Raw genomic sequence first — 16,488 nt, 5'->3', positions numbered from 1 at the left:
TGGATAAAGAAGAAGTGGTATATATACACAATGGAATATTATGCAGCCATCAAAAGGAATGAGATCTTGCCATTTGCAACGACGTGGATAGAACTGGAGGGTGTTATGCTGAGTGAAATAAGTCAATCAGAGAAAGACATGTATCATATGACCTCACTGATATGAGGAATTCTTAATCTCAGGAAACAAACTGAGGGTTGCTGGAGTGGTGGGGGGTGGGAGGGATGGGGTGGCTGGGTGATAGACATTGGGGAGGGTATGTGCTATGGTGAGCGCTGTGAATTGTGCAAGACTGTTGAATCACAGATCTGTACTTCTGAAACAAATAATGCAACATATGTTAAGAAAAAAGAAAAAGAAGATAGCAGAAGGGGAAGATTGAAGGGGAGTAAGTCAGAGGGGGAGACGAACCATGAGAGACGATGGACTCTGAAAAACAAACTGAGGGTTCTAGAATGGAGGAGGGTGGGGGGATGGGTTAGCCTGGTGATGGGTATTAAAGAGGGCACATTCTGCGTGGAGCACTGGGTGTTATGCACAAACAACGAATCATGGAACACTACATCAAGAACTAATGATGTAACGTATGGTGATTAACATAACAATAAAAAATTTAAAAAAACGAAGATGTTGTGTAGTGAGCAAAGCGCTCACCTGGGGACCTGTGTTCTGGCCTTCAGGGGCAGCCTGGGTGGAGAGATGCGGTACCCGTAAATAATCACTCCTGTTGGAAACAATAGAAATGACCCCCATCATTGTCCCAATGGTCAGGGGGTCTTAGAGGATGATGTCCTGGAATGCCAGCCTTGTTCTCCCTTCTTCCCATCTGGGGCCCAGCCAGGCTGTCCCTCAGCTCAGCTGGGATGGGGTAAGGCTCTCTCCTCCTTCGGCCTCTCCCAGGCAGAGTCCATAAACAGTAATGCTGCATCTCTCCAGGTGAGGAAACCGAGTCTTCAAAGAAACAAGTAACTTGTTCAAGGTCAAAGTCGCGCATCCCTGTATCCCTGTAAGTGATGGGGTGTGATTCAAATCTACATCCTGTTCCTGCCTGTTTCCCATAATGAAAAAACATGGAGGGGCAGCCAAGTGCCTGGAAAGAGGAAGGAAAGAGAAATTGCAGGCAAAATTCCCTCTGCGCTCACACACCCACCCCAGGTTCCTCAGACAGCAGGTTTACTCGGTCAAACTGCCCAGAAGGTACCAGCTGCTGCTAACAGCATGAGAAACATGGGGACAGGAAGCACGGAACTTCGGGCAGGTGGACCAGCAGACAGAGCCAGATGGCCTGACCCAGTGCTGTTTTCGTGGAGGGCAAACACGAAGGAGCAACGTTAGAGATGCAGAGGACAGAAGAGAACAAAGAAGTCCTGATCCCTGGTCGTTCAATCTGCAGTTTGCACACAGACTCAGAAGAAGGTATTTGACTCTAAACTTTTGCTCTGCCCTGGGCCTTCTGAATTGTTGACAGGAAAGGCAAAAACCACAAGGCATCATTTGCCATGAGCGTGGGATCCAGAGCCGTGTGGACTGAACCCTGCTCAGGGATGCTCTGGAGCCAGCTCGCAGAAGCCGCACATACCTGGGCTGAATGCCCGCTCCGCTGCTCACCGCTGGTTTTCAGCAACACACTGTCACCACAGCCCACCTAATAATCGTCGAAGAGTGATTTCAGGGTCTCACAGCCGCATCTTCCTTGGGAGGCGTCCAGGTGAATGTTCCCAGGGCTTTGGCGTCATCCCTGTCAGTGAGCGAGGCTATCCGCAGCCTGCAGTGGACACGCAGTTCTTCTTGGCGTCCTTCTCTCCCTTTTCCTGACCCACACCCTGTTAGAAGTCTCTTCCTCCTGCAGGAACTTGTTTTCTCCCCCTCGCCTCCTACACTTGGTCCTGGAGAGCACAGACTTGCTCAGACCATCTAGCTGAGGGCTTGCAACCAGCTTCAGCTGTGAAATCCTTCCCACGAGCAACTTTAGGTGGCCCCCAACATGCAATCCCGTGGACGTGGAACAATGCTGGTTAAAATAGGGATGGCAGCGCAGAGCCCTCTAGCCAGGCTCCCCTCCTCTCCTGGCCCCTCAGAACATCCCTTTCTCTGAGCAGCATCTTCACGTGCATATGCCCAAGAATGCGAGGATAGTGCAGCAGGTCAAGGTCGGAGGGAGGTCCAGAACCCCAGTTTCTTGACACCAGCCAGAGGCTTCCACCACACCCACCCCCTAAAATAGTCTCCCTTCCCTACACCACCCTGCTTCGCTCCCCATGTTGGTTTGTGTGAGTCCAGCAGTTTCTAGGCCTGGAATGTTTTTCTCCTTTTTTGACCCTGGCATCTCTGTGCAGTGGGTTGTGGGAGACAATCAAGTGAGCAGGATCTGCCAGGATTGTGCGGCGGGCTGGGCTAAGCAGTGGCTTCGGGGCTTCTGGAACCGTCTCGGGACATCAAACCATTCTGAGGAATCCACTGTCATTTAGTACCAGCCACAGCAAATATTGGGCTCACAAGGAGCACTGGTTCCCATGAAGAGCCACCTTACTATTCCGTCAATGTGTTCTCAGCCACACAAGGCTCCCGGGTCATAGGAGGGGTCATGCAGCTTAGGCGAAGGACAAAGAAGTGGGTGTCGGGGGGCTGACTCTGCTGCCTCTATGCCTAGAGACACCCTCTGCTTGGGTGTCTCTAGACATGTCACCCTCTCTGGGATCCGAGCACCCGTCTCTCAAGGGGATCATAATCCCCACCTTCCTTGCCTCACTGGGGTATGGTGTGTGAAAGGCCCTGCAGAGAGTGACACATGACTAGAAGGCCAAGAGTCATGCTGTGTGGAGCTCAGCTCGGGAGTCAGACAGCACTGGGCTGGGGTGTGAACACGGCCAGCTGTGGGACCTCCGGCACTTCCAGACCAACAGAGACTTTCAGTCTTGCTTTAAAACCTGCCAGCCGGGCCCTGGCAACAGAATGGTGAACAAGTAATGTAGATCTTTTCCCTGGGCCCAGGCAGCTGCCCACCTCAGTCCGCTGGGACCCAAGAAATGGGGCCCGTCTGTAAGGCCCCAGGGATGGGTTTGGGTCACGTGACCCAACTCCAGGTCAGGGAGGGTCCCAGGGGGGAGTGCCCCCACCCCGTATGAAGGAGCTCAGCTGCTAGAACGAGAACCCACAGAGCCTCTTCTCAGGCCTCCTCAGCGAGAGAGGTGAGGCCCTCAGCCTTTGGCCAGGCCCCGCGGTGGAAGCCACTGTGCTCTCCCTTCTTCCTCCCCAGTCCTGCCCCTCCCACTCCCACACCCCCTGCCACATTCCTGAGCAGGTCTAGGCATTTCCCTCACAGAAGCTTCTTCGTGTTCTCAGATCCCTCTTCATGTAGCAGCCTGAGCACCTGCCCGTCCAACGCCTGCTGCTCCTTTGAAGGGGCATCCCCAGGGGGAATGTGGGGAGCATCGCCTCCTGTCCCCCACTGACTCTCCCCACCCTTTCCCTTGGGGCTCTACAGGGAGGGATGGAAGCCAGGTTTCCATTCTTCCTGCCTTTCCTGCGTGCCTGCTCAGCATCCCCTGCCCCCTGCCCACCCCCCTAGGACACTGGGACACACGCCTATACTTGCTGCCTCTAGTACACAGTGGGCTCATTTACCTGTCTTTTAAGTCAATTTGACTGAGTTTGACAAAGAGACAATGGGTCCTAAGAAAATCCCAAATGGCATAATAAATCCTAGATCTGTAAAATGAAAACACAGGCTCTTTATTTTGTTTACATCTCTATTTTCAAAGTTAGCTAATTTTAATTTTTTTAAGTTAGCTATTTTTTATTTTTTTAAGATTTTATTTATTTATTTGACAGAGAGAGACACAGCGAGAGAGGGAACACAAGCAGGGGGAGTGGGAGAGGGAGAAGCAGGCTTCCCGGGGAGCAGGGAGCCTGATGCGGGACTCGATCCCAGGACCCCGGGATCACAACCTGAGCTGAAGGCAGACGCTTAACAACTGAGCCACCCAGGTGCCCTAAGTTAGCTGTTTTTTAAATTAAACATTGTATTTTGAGATAATTGTAGATTTGCATGCGGTGTGAAGTAATACAGAGAGATCCTGTGGGCCCTCCACCCAGCTTCTTTCCTCAGTGGTAACACTGTGAGACAAAGGTGCAATAACAATATCATAGCCAGGATGCTGACATTGAGGTAATTCACCAAGCACTGTCAGACGTCCCTCGTTTTACTTGTACTCAGCTGTGTGTTTAATTCAATCCAATTTGATCACATGTGAGGATTTGTGTATCCACCACCGCAGTCAAAATACAGAAACATTTCAAAGCCACAGGATCCCTCTTGACACCCTTTTATAACCACACTCACCTCCCTCCAGCCCCCGCCCCTCCGTCTTTGGCAACTACTAACCTCTTCTCCATTTCTGACATTTTATTATTTCAAAATGTGACATAAAGGGAATCGTATAGTGTGTAATCTTTTAGGATTGGCTTTTGTCACATGGCATAATTCTCTGGAGAGTCATTCAAGTTGTGTGTATACCAATAGTTGGTTCCTTTTTTGCTAAGTCCTATTCCAAGGCTAGCCTGAGAAGGAGGCAGATAGTGAGCTCTCCGATACAAGGGTGACATCGAAGCAGAAGCCGGCTAGCTATTGCTCAGGGATACGATACAGAGCGAATTTCTCAACGAGAGTGATATACACCTAACAGGACAAAGCTTGGCTCTTGGGAGGCAACAAGTCTTAGCTGTTACAGTGGCTGTGGCCTTCCAAAGGGCCATTGTACATAAACAGATATATGGTATTTCTGTGGTACTGAAATTTCATAGGTGGAAAATGTCTAAACAGGCTGAGACAACACAACTGAAGGTATCCTTTGCTGCCTGGAGCTTGGGGTGACTGGTCGCAAAGGCCATTCTTCCTAGTCCACAGCTTTCAACAACCCAAATCCCACGTTCGTAATTTAAGGTTTCAGACCCCCAAACTGCCCTTTATTAACCTTTTGCAGAGACAGAGTTGGGGACTGCCTTTCTAGCACAATATCAGGAAACACTCATTGGACAAGGACAGCATCCCTCTTACAGATGCCTGGAAGCTCCTGAAGAAGAGCCAAAGCTAATCAGCTACCACGAGAGATGTTGACGACGCAAAGACTCCTGCGGAAGCAGCAAACTCATGCACACTAAGGTGGAAACAAATGAAAACCAATGGGATCAGAGAATGGCCCCTCTGAGGAATTTTATCTCCCCTCTGCGGCAGCACAGGAGATTCTGGGGGACCTCAGGTCAGCAATAGGCTCACCTTCTTCAAACCCACTACCTACTTGCTGGCCCATGGAAAGGTGTGCATCGAAAATCCAACTGTCTAAGCCAATACACCAGCCATGGGCACGGTGGAAGGGTTGCAGGTCCGAGCAGCTCTCATCCAGTTTTCTCAGGGACATGGTCAGTCCTGCTTCTCTCCCTGCTGAAGATCCTGATGGATGTCCTAGAGCTGGGGACCGGCTAAGATTGAGGTTCACCTTTCTCTGTAGGTGAGCATTCTTTTTCAAGGTGGAAACACACCACCAGGTCCAAGCTACGTGCACCAAAAAGCCTTGGAACAGACTCTTGGAAACCATGTATCAGGGTCACTGGCATAGTTATTAGTGCTAGGAATCAAAGAGTAAATCTCAACAAGAATCACCTGTTCCAAGTAAAAGGCAGGAAATACAAAGTGGGAGCCTCACGGCCCAGGGAAACAAGACTATACCACGGCAAGGGCACAAGAACCTGGGTTTAGCCCCAGAAAGCCATGCATGCCCTGGTCAAGCTGGATCTTCCAGCTTTGTAATCCTGGGCCGCAGCTTTAATGAGACATTAATGTACCTAATTACAGGTACAAGCGGTTCCAAGAGAGGAGAGGCTGTTATCCAACTTGCAAGTTCTCTTTCAGGAGGCATTAGCGCAGAATGGGTGGATTAGTAATTTAAGAAATTTGTTTTTTCCTACAAGTGCACTTTTATGTCAACGCTCCTAGGTCCAAACCTTTCATCTACTCCCTGGGGCTTTGGAGAGAGTCCTGAGAGGTGAAGTCACTTCTGGCCAGTTACAGCCTCCCAGGATCCACCTGGGCAGCAGCCCCCACAGCGGCTAGAGTGTCTGTGCCAGCTCATGGAGGGACAATGGCTCAGGCCATGCTGAGGTGACACAGAAGCATTTGAAAAAGCAACTGAGGTTGATGGAGCCATCCCCAGGCACATCCGCCACCTCACTGGGCTCTCAGGAAAGGTTGTGCTACTCCAGCCGGAGTGAGGGCCCCAGGTCAAACTTCGGGAACTTGGACACAACCCTGACCCCCCTCTTCTCCGACACAGTGACTCACACAGTTCACACAGAAAAGTGCCCATTCCGGACTGGAAACCGCCGCCTGGTAGAGGAACCACTGTAAAGGCTGGATCTGTGGCCACATTCTAGCGGCCGTTCCACTGCTATTTCTTCCAGATGTGGCCCAGCTGCTCAGCCCTCACCTCCCATCTGCCCTGCTGAAGGAGCCTCTGTGCAGCCTCCAGGCCTCCTGACTCTTAGCTCTCCAACTAGGCCTCCGGGGACGCCACCTCATACTTTCCCGAACCACGAGTCAGACTTTAACTCCCGTTCAGTGACTCCCTTTGTCGACAGGGTGAAGCTCAGACTCCTTAGCCTGCCCCTCAGCGTCTTCACTCCCCGCCACGCCAGGCCTGAGCCCAGAGCACTGTGTGGTCTGCAGGTCCCCTTTGCACCGATGCTCCCACTGCACTGTGCAGGGCCATGGGGACCCCCCCCATCCTTCGAGCCACCTGCCTTCCCCTAGCTAATTAAACCCAAGAAGTGGTTAAAAGGGTTCTTGCAATCAACAGCGTGTGACCGGGAGCAATCACGTGGCCATTTTGTGTTCCTTTTGTTTCATCTGTAGAATGGGGATCATGGCAGGACCTTCCTATTGCCTAGTTTGGGGTGGGAAGTCAAAGGACTGAATGCAGGTCAAGTGTTGAGAAGCATGCCTGGTGTGAGAAGTGCTCACAGAGCACCAGCTGTCACGAGTGGTATGACCCCTGCCCGGGGGCTTTTTGCAGCCTGGCACCTAAGCCAAAGTGTGCAGGAGAAGACGATACACCATCCCCACTGGGCTTGGCTTCCACTGCAAGCCAGAAATGGTGGGCAGACTTGCTTGTCTGCTGACAAGCTGAGCAATTGCAAAACAGCACAAGGCTATGGTCCTCCAACGTGGAAAATGGCAGAAAGAGACATCTGCCTTCCTGGTGGCCCGGGTACCCCTCTTGTAAAGCCCAGGACAGGGCCTGGATGAATCTGTGGATCAGCAAAGGTCTCATCTGCTTCCGTCCTTTGCAGTGATCCCTAAGGGAGGCTGGGCACATTCCTGTGGTCTGGGGTTCAACACTCAGATCTCCCTGTTCCCCTGATTACTTACTCGGCCACGGGTCTCATGGCAGGGTCCTGTGAGCATTTCGGTGAAAAAGCGCCTCTCTATACTCAGGGGGATGGCCAGAACCCAGCAGCCTTGGGGAAGGGGTTCCTGGGTAGATGATTTCAAGTTAACAAGCTTCACAACCAGAAACTGTTCTCAACAAGCTTCATCAGCACTCCTGTCCTACCCAAGTCCGAGGGGAGGGGGCGTGGTAAGCAGCGGGCGTTTCCATCCCCTGGAATAGCTCCCTGCAGCATTTCCCACCACCAGTCACAGGGGCTCCAAGGGGGGGGGGGGGGGCCCAAGGCCATAGGGCTGTGACAGTGTGCCAGGAGGGAGACTTGGGTGGGCTGTGCGGGGTGCCCCCACCCACAGCAGGTCATTTCACCCAGAGGTTTGCTTTAGCACTTGCAAGCAGCCTCCATAACCACAACAGCGGGACCACACAAACCTCCTGCAACAGAGCATGAAAAACAGCCTGCAGTCACCTGGAGATGGGAGGTCAGTGGAATTTCAGTTCTGACACTTAGGAAATAAACCGGAACAAGTTTCGACCTATTTGAGCCTTAGTTTCCTCATGTGCAAGATGGAAATAACGCTTGCTGTCCTGTCTCCCTCAGGGGCCTCTACGTTTATTCATGTGCTCAGCTAATTAAATTGCAGCCAAATGCCAGGCCTGAGCAAGGGCTCTCAGGGGAAGCCTGCCGGTCCCGGGGGCCTCCAGGAACCCAGTCTAGCTGCTCTGATAACCATACAAGTCCCTATTTGTGAAAAAGCTGTGTGAAAGTGTGAAATGCGAAACCACTGGCGTCATTAACATGGAATGTCTTGCATTAAAGGTTATTATCTGCTGAAAAGGGCAAAATGTATATTAGGTTAGCGCTCTTCAGGCTTTAACGTGCACTAGGATCACCTGGGGGTTTTGTCAAAATGGAGACTCTGATTCAAGGGTCTGGGGTGGGCCTGAGGCTCTGCATTTCTTGTAAGCTCTCAATCTACTGGGCTGGGGGTCACACTGCACACAGCAAGGTGTTAGGTTAATGCTGAGTGATTACAGTTCATTAAACTTAAGATATATCTTGGCTTATCAGATGGGCTAATTGCAGGATTTGGTGGGAGGGGAACATAGGATGGATAAGTTTTGATAGGAATGGTTGGCACTGGGCAAGTTCCAGAACACAGGGCCTCTCTGAGTGGTGGCCACTGAGGATGGTCTATGCATCTATAGAGCAGAGTGAGATGCAGGGACATTTGAGGGAGGTGAGGTCTGGAGGAAGAGACAGGTGAGCACACTTCATGGGCTCCTCAGGGGTGTCCAGAATGCTCTGCACAACGACAGGTTGCCCCAGGTGGAAGGAGTTGTCGTGGTTTGGGCACAGGTCTTGGGCAGCTTCTTCTGGGGCATGCTCTTTTCCCTACAAGTGTTCAGTGGGAGGAAGCTGGTCTTTTAGTGGGTCTCAGTTGAGACTGGATTCCAGGACAACCTGACTTAAGCCAGAAAATATCCTTAGGGCAAAGCATCAGCTCATGGAGGCTGCGTCAGGAAATGCTGTCAGACCTCAGGAGGAGTGGGATGGGGGCTGGCCTCTTGCTCAGGCCCTCTCTCTCTCTTGTCTTTGTTCCTTTCTGTGTTCCCCAAAGTGCCTACTGTAGGGCTGCAGAAGGGGCCCAAGGAAGTCAACAGAAAGAGAGGGGGTAAGTACCTACCGGTGTCATAAATTTGACCTTGCAAGCAGTCTCCCACTTAGACACATATGCTTTACAGTAAGAATGGAGTTGGGGCACCTGGAAAATTCTGTTCTTCACTCGATGAACTCTTTCCTCCAAAAATAAAGCCCATAAACTTGTTCAACAGCTGGAATTTTCCCTCTGAAGAGAGTACCTCGTCTGGCAGTTGACTTAAGCAGTTATTTGCAGCCTATAATTTTCACAAAAACAGTAGGGTGTGCCTGGCGGGAGATGTTTTCTACAATCCCATGGAAAGAAAACAATGAGAAAACTTTGGAACAAAGGACGCCTCTGATTCCATCCGAAAATAGACAACTGAGGGTCAAGGCCAACAAAGACGTGGAAAGTTTTGGAGCAGACTCGAAAGGAGTTGGGAGTGCTGTGCTTCAGGGGGTGCCGGAGAAGAGCCGGCAGGATTCCGGGTGGGATGAGGCAGTGGGGGATGCCAGAGGCAGGGGCGCCGGGAAGAGGTGGCTGCAACAGTTCAGGTGACAAAGCTCGAGGCCCACGGAGGCAGCAGCAGTGGAGGCTGGGAAGAGGGATCCGCGTAGAAGCCTGCACAGGGAGAACCAACAGCGCTCAGCAGTGAACAAACTGCACAGAAGGGGGTTCCAGGAGACCAGGGCAGTCTCGAGGTACCAACTCCGAGCGACTGAAGAATATGGTCCAGGCAATGAGGAGAGGGCACAAAGGATGGACAGACTTGCATGTGCTGGGGAGAGTTCTGCGCAGTCTGTAGCAAGGTGGAAGTATGCCTGTTTCTCCTGTCCAGGCAGCTCCCCTAAGTTCCTGGGCCCACAGGAAGGGAGGGGGTTGAAGTGAACCAAGAGGACCAGTGAGAGAATGGAAATGGTGGGGTCTCTGCTTCTTGGGGACACTCCTTGAGGCCCTTAGTGCTGACACTTTCCTTCCTTCCTCCCAAATGGCAGCTCATGGGGCCTTCCTGAGAACTGACCACAGGGTCCGTTCATGCCTACACATGAGGCCGAAAGTAGCTGGAGAGGCAGGGTCCTGGAGAGGCTGCTGCAATTCTCCTACAGGCTGGGGACACCAATATCCACACAGAGCTGAGTATCGTTAGCTCTAGGCGAGCCTCGTCTCTGCCACCTTGGTTCCCCCTGGAGTGGAGGGTAGGAGGGGACACAGGACAACGGAAAGACCTTGACATGGAGAGCTGTCCACAGGAAAAGCATCTGCAGTGTAGAACATGTACCCTGTGCCTTCCAAGTTGAAGTTCATACGTGACTCTTCTCTGTCCGGCTCTTCTCACTGCTGCTCCATGTCTGAGACAACAGCAGTGACATGGGAAGCTCTCCAGAGCCTCAGAGGAGCCGCTCTGGACTCGATCTGACCACCTCCTTGAACGGTCCCCAGGCTTCTCAAAGTGTTTGCTTACTACAACTGTATTAGCCAGGGTTGGCTAATGCCAGGTGCTGGAACAGCAATATCTCAAAACTCAGTGGCTTAACACCGAGCTTTATTTCTCCCTCACACAAAGTCCACAGTGGACTTCTCGTCAGCCAGCTCTCCTCCAGCGGGAACCCAAGCATTCTGGCTTCTTCCACTGTGTGGCTCCACCCTCTCTGAGCTGGTCACATTTTATGACCAGGCCTCTAAGTGGCATGTAACCACTTAGATTTCTAAATCAAAGCATACCAAAGATTCCTCCAAACTTGGCAAAAAAAAAAAAAAAAAAAAAAATCCATCCAACTTCTTTCACATGCTGAAATAATAGGAAAGAACTTAATAATTCTTTGTGTAGGAAAGGTCCCTTTGAGGAGGAAATGAAACTGGCCATGATGGAAATGACCTCCCCTTCTCAACCTATACCAGTGAGGCTGGATTCTCACTGAGCTTCTAAACTCCTGCATGAAGGACAGCATCAGAAAAGCCACATGGACAGCACCTTCATGCCAGGACTAGCCATAACGCAGCACCCCTCCATTGAGCCGCCCTTCTCTGCCAGGCCCTATCCTGAGCACACGAGGTGTGTTACTTCTATGCGTCACCACATCGGGCGACGTATCCATGAATACACCCACTTGACAGAGGAGCAAACTGAGCACCAGGGAAGCTAGCTAGCTTGCATCAAGGTCACACAATGGTCACGTGCAGTCCTAGGATATGATTCTAGGACAGTCTGGCTCCAAGACCTGCACCCGTTCCTCGGCATACACCTGCCTTTCTCAGTTATCAACACAAGACAAAAGCAGAACCAGCAAGCAGACAACAGTGGCTTTAGACACCTCGCACCCTTTTGTGCGGTCCGTGGCAAATGGTAAATATTAGCATGTTGGAGCCATCCCTGCCCTTTGGTAATCATTTCTTCTCTGGATTCCCAATGCTGGTAATTTGAGGCTATGATTCCCATTTCCTGCATTAGCTAGGAGGACGCACAGATAGCAAAACTGTGCAAAACCCAGCTGCCCCTTGCAGCAGGAGGTAGCAATTACCCTGGACTCTGCCCGCAGCCTTCTGCATTTATCGGCTCCAGCTGAGGCAACCGCATACTCCGGATCTCACAGTGAACAGGGACTTTGTGCTGGGGCACTGGAACCCACTCACAGCTGTACATCCTGGCCAGTTGTGCACATCTCTTCCCAGCTCCGTGTTCAATGTCATCGCATTAGAAGCTCTCAGTTGGCCATGGGGGAGTATTTACACCACAGAAATTGGTAAATGCCTCAAACCAGGACTTTCTTAAAATGCAGGGATCCAGTTGATAGTGTTCTTGAGAACGGGGTGTGTTGGGGGAGGGAGCCCATGTGCAGGTGAGGAACTTGCAGTAAAGTGGGAAGTTGCAGGAAGAACAGCCAGTGCAAAGCAGGCACTTACAATGTGCCTGGCACTGTGCCACGCTCTTGAGCTATTATCTTCTATAACTCATAGGAAACATATTAGGTACATATTACCATCACTTTCATTTAAACCACCCTTTAGCCACCTCACTGTACCTCTCGGCATAGTGGTGCCTCTGAAATATGGCCCAGGTCCCCCTGCTTCAAAAGCACCCTGGCTGGTTTATTAAAATGCAGATTCCAGGGCACTGTCCCTTCTGTGCTGAGTCATGATGTTTGGGGGAGGGGAGCCAGGACTCCGGATTTGTATCAAGCTCTCTGGGGATTCTTCTGCTCCACTACAAGTTGCAAACGAGGACCGAGGAGTTAAAAACTGGCCTCCAACTGCAGCCTTCTCATAGCTTATCACATAATTTACTGGGAAACCTGGCCAGAGAGTTGGTCTAGGACTTGGGTGGGGTTTGAGGCTTTGGCCCAAGAGCCCAGGGCTGGGGAGTCCAGACGCTATTCCAACTCCTTCCCCAGAAGCCAGTGAGTTCCCCAGCTCAGCAGGCCGTGGGGCCCCGGGGGTGGGGCACTTGGAGCAGGTGGTGGGATCCTCTCTTTGACTGTCATGAAAGGAGTAATGGGTTGAGTTCTCATTTTTACAACAATTTCAGTATGTGGAGCAAAGTCTGTTTTGTATTATTTTCTTCTCAAAAAAGGCTTTCCCACATTTTATCATAATAAAATCACCTTGGTAGGACAGTCCTGCAACCTAAATGAAAACACTCGCCAGTGAAATGGCACTTGACCAACCTGAAACAAAGCAAATGTCGTATTTTAGATTGGAAGGGAAGGGGGCTGGTGCACGGGCCCACCCGGCCAGAGTTGTGACCAGGGCCAGCCCAGTTCTCAAAGGCCATGCTGGCCCACCCACCCCACTGGCCTTCAGAGCCGGCAGGCCCTCTCTCTCTCCCTCTCTCGTGTGTCTTTCCACCAGAAGTCATTAGGGATGATTCAGGAGGCACTTGGGCTCTCCCTGGCCCCAGCTCAGGGCTGGACTGGTGCACAGCAAACAGCCCTCCTGTTGCCTGTAGCCACTCCCTACAGACACCGAGCCCGGAGAACGGAAGCAGCAGTGCCACAGACCAGCTGTGGCCATGTTGCCCTGCGATGGCATGGCCATCTCTGCCTGGCTAAGGCAGGGCCTGACACCCACCACTGCAGTATAGAATCTGGATGAAAGCACATCCAGGACCAAGCAAATCTCATCATTGACACCTCTATGGGACTACACTGAGCAGATCCCTGCTGAGAGCTAGTGCTGACCCGACAGAGACAGCGGGAGGACTCAAGAGTCTCGGGGGAGGGAGGGAAGGAAAACACTTGTGGGGAAGTATTTCTAAGCTCTCTACACAAAAGGAGGGCCCGTGGATTTGCCTCAGAATAACCCTTGCGGGGGGTGGGGGCGGGGTATGTGTGGAGAATACTGGAAACAAGATGGGCCAAGAGTTGATCGTTGTTGCAGCTGGGTGATGTGTGATGGGTATGGATTATACTCTTCTCTCTACTTTTGCAGATGTTTGGGAGTTTCTGTAATAAAAAGTTAAAAATCAAAAAAGGGACCCTTGGATATAATTTATACTCCTTTGCATAGCTCCTGCTGCCTGGGAGGCTGGAGGGTTCATGTCCCAATGGCACGGAGCCAGCAGGGAAAGGATGTCACAGCTGCAGAGTCCTAACTCCCAGGCCCCACCTTCTTTCCACACGTTCAGCCTGAGGCACAGAGGCCTCAACTGCCTGCATCCATCCATTGTCACTCAGCGCATACTTACCGTCCTCCTACCAGGAAGCCTGCTCCATGCCAGGCACCAGATCCCAGTAATCAACAAGACAGACATGGTGCCGGCCTTCAGGAGCTCACACGCTACCTGGGGGAGGCCGACAATAAACGTAAATGAACACTTGAGGTCATTTCAGACTGATACGAGCTATGGGACAAGAAACCAGGACGTGAGGAAAGACAGGCTGCTTTAGCTGTGGGGGTCATGGAAGGCCTCTCTGAAGAGGTCACATTGGACTAGGAACCTGAGTGAAGGGAAGCAATGAACCCTGAGGGCTCCTCAGGAGTGCTCCAGCAGTGGGGAACAGCAAGGGCAAAGGCCCTGAGGCACGGCATGCTTGGGAGTATATGAGAAACCACAAGGAGGCCACAATGGCTGAAGGGCAGCAGGCAGGAGAGAAGGGTAGGCACTGTGATCGGGGGGTGCGCCAGGCAGGGGATATCACACAGGACCTCAGAGGCCTGGTAGGAGAGAGAGGAATGCCACCAACCCTCTGGTTTGCAGTGAGAAGAGACAGAGGGAGCCAGAGTGGTGACCAGGGGATCAGATCACAGGCTGTAGCTGCTTCAGAATCCATCACACTTTTTACTTCTCCCATGAAACCTTTCCTGATCATTGAAGCCAAAAGAGCCTGTTGCCCTTACCCACCACTGCCCTGTAGTGTCCCCTCAGCTCTTTCATGACCCTTGTCATGCCTGCCTGTCCTATATGGGGAGGGGAGACATGGCCAGACATCAGCAGCTTGAGAGAAGGGACTGAGCCCCTTACACCTCTCATCCTCCTGAGAGCTCCCTCTCCTTCAAGTCTTATCCCAATGGCACCTTCTGGATATTCAGTGCCCTTCCTCCAGTGTCCTTGCTACTACCAGCACTTGCTTCCCCTGGAGCACTGGTCTTGACACACAGGGATAGTCTGTGCTTATCCAGCTCCTTACAAATCTGAAGCTTCTCCATAAGAAGAGCAACGCACAGATGACAGCTGATCAATACTGCATATTTGTTATGTGCCAGGCCCTATGCTAAGTGCATCTTATGCTCCCTTTGATCCTTTGAGGTAGGTAATATTGTTAACCCAACTCACAGATGGGGGAACTGAGGCTAGGAGAATGTGAGTGCCTCGTCCAACCTCACACACTAGTGACTAACAGAGCCAAGATGTGGACTGAGGTTTGTCTGAGTACAGAGGTCCCGCTCTTGGTCTATTATACTCCTCCATCCCCAAGCCCAGGAGAGAGAAGGCCTGAATTGCCTTTGGAGCCCCCAGTGCCTGGCAGAAGTCACCAGGGGCCCAGGAGGTCCATGACACACATCCGCCGCCTGACTGCCCAGCCCAGGGCTAGGCCCTACCCTGGGGAAGCAGCCAGCAGAAAGGCCCTATTTACTCAGGTGCCAGGTGTGCTAGGTGGGGGCTGGGGGAGCGGGGGGTGTCTGGGTTTAGAGGCAGAGTACCTTCTCACAGACATGAGGCCCTCTTTGAAAATAAAGGGCTGGACTGGTGGCCAGATGGGCAGCCAGGAAGAAAAGGCTGAGTTCAAAGAAAGCGGTTACGGGGCGAGTGACTCCTGAGAACAAGGGTGGGACGTGGTGGCCACACACACCCGTCTGTGCTCCAGCCAGGCCGGCGCCCCCTCGGTGCAGCTGGGGCCTGAGACTCGGCTCTGGGACCGGCCAACCTCAGGAGCTGTTGCCATCCCGACGCCCTGTGAAGGCTAGCTCCATCTCCTGGGAACCAAAACCCAGCCCACTCTCTTCTGAGTAGAGGGGTTCAGAGGGGCTAAGTAACTTACTCAAACTCACACAGCAAGTAGGCACCAGAGACCAGATACAAACTAGAACGATGACCCCAGCCCACTTTATGTCTAGGCAGTGTTGTCATATCCTGTTTTGAGCAGTAAATGACCCGAGTACATAGCCTAGCCTGGACTGGGATCTGCTGGGTACATGGCCCATGCTTTGTCATTGTTGCCATCATCACCATTGTTTCATCTTCAAAGCTAACAGGCACGGAATATTTACTGTGTGCCAACTGCCTTGCATGGATTACAATGTCCTCACAACGACTCATGGGATAAGCATTAACATTCCCACTTTATGGTCGAAGAAACCAAAGTTCTCAGAAGCTACAGAACACGGCCAAGGCTTCCTACTGCCGGATGGTGGAGCCAGCCTGAGACGTGAGCAACACCTGCAGTGTGGGGACCCTCACAAAGACAGCTACTCGCCCTGCAGCGGCTGCTCTCTGAGTCAGATCCAGAAAATGCAGGCCCTAAGCTAGATATGGGAGCTCTGAATGGGGGCCCGAGGCGGGGGGGGGGGGGGGGGTCCGGGCCTGAGGGCCTGAGCACAGCCCTGCAGGGAGGACTGTGGCCTTGTCAACAGGAAGGGGTTCCAGAGCCTGGCTGGGGGGGTCAGGGCCCACGAGACACTGACCAGTCCACCCCAGAGCCAGGTCAAGTCCCCTCAGACAAGAGTGTTCCTGGCACCAGCCCCCCACCCCCTACCCCAGCTCCTCTTCAGCCATCCTGGTCATGCCTGCCCACATCAAAGCCTACTCTTAGTCAAACTCCCAGCCCCAACACCTGAGGGGCAGTCAGGGACAGCACTGGGTTTGCATCGTCAACCCAGACTCACACTATCTAGACATATGGAAGCTGCCAGAAAACTCAGTTGCAAGCATAGCTTTGCCATTACACAGTACTGGGTTTGAATCTTGAGTC

Source organism: Zalophus californianus, chromosome 5 (genome assembly GCF_009762305.2).
Source record: "Zalophus californianus isolate mZalCal1 chromosome 5, mZalCal1.pri.v2, whole genome shotgun sequence".
Lineage (NCBI taxonomy): Eukaryota > Metazoa > Chordata > Mammalia > Carnivora > Otariidae > Zalophus > Zalophus californianus.
Note: the sequence above shows the minus strand (reverse complement) of the source record.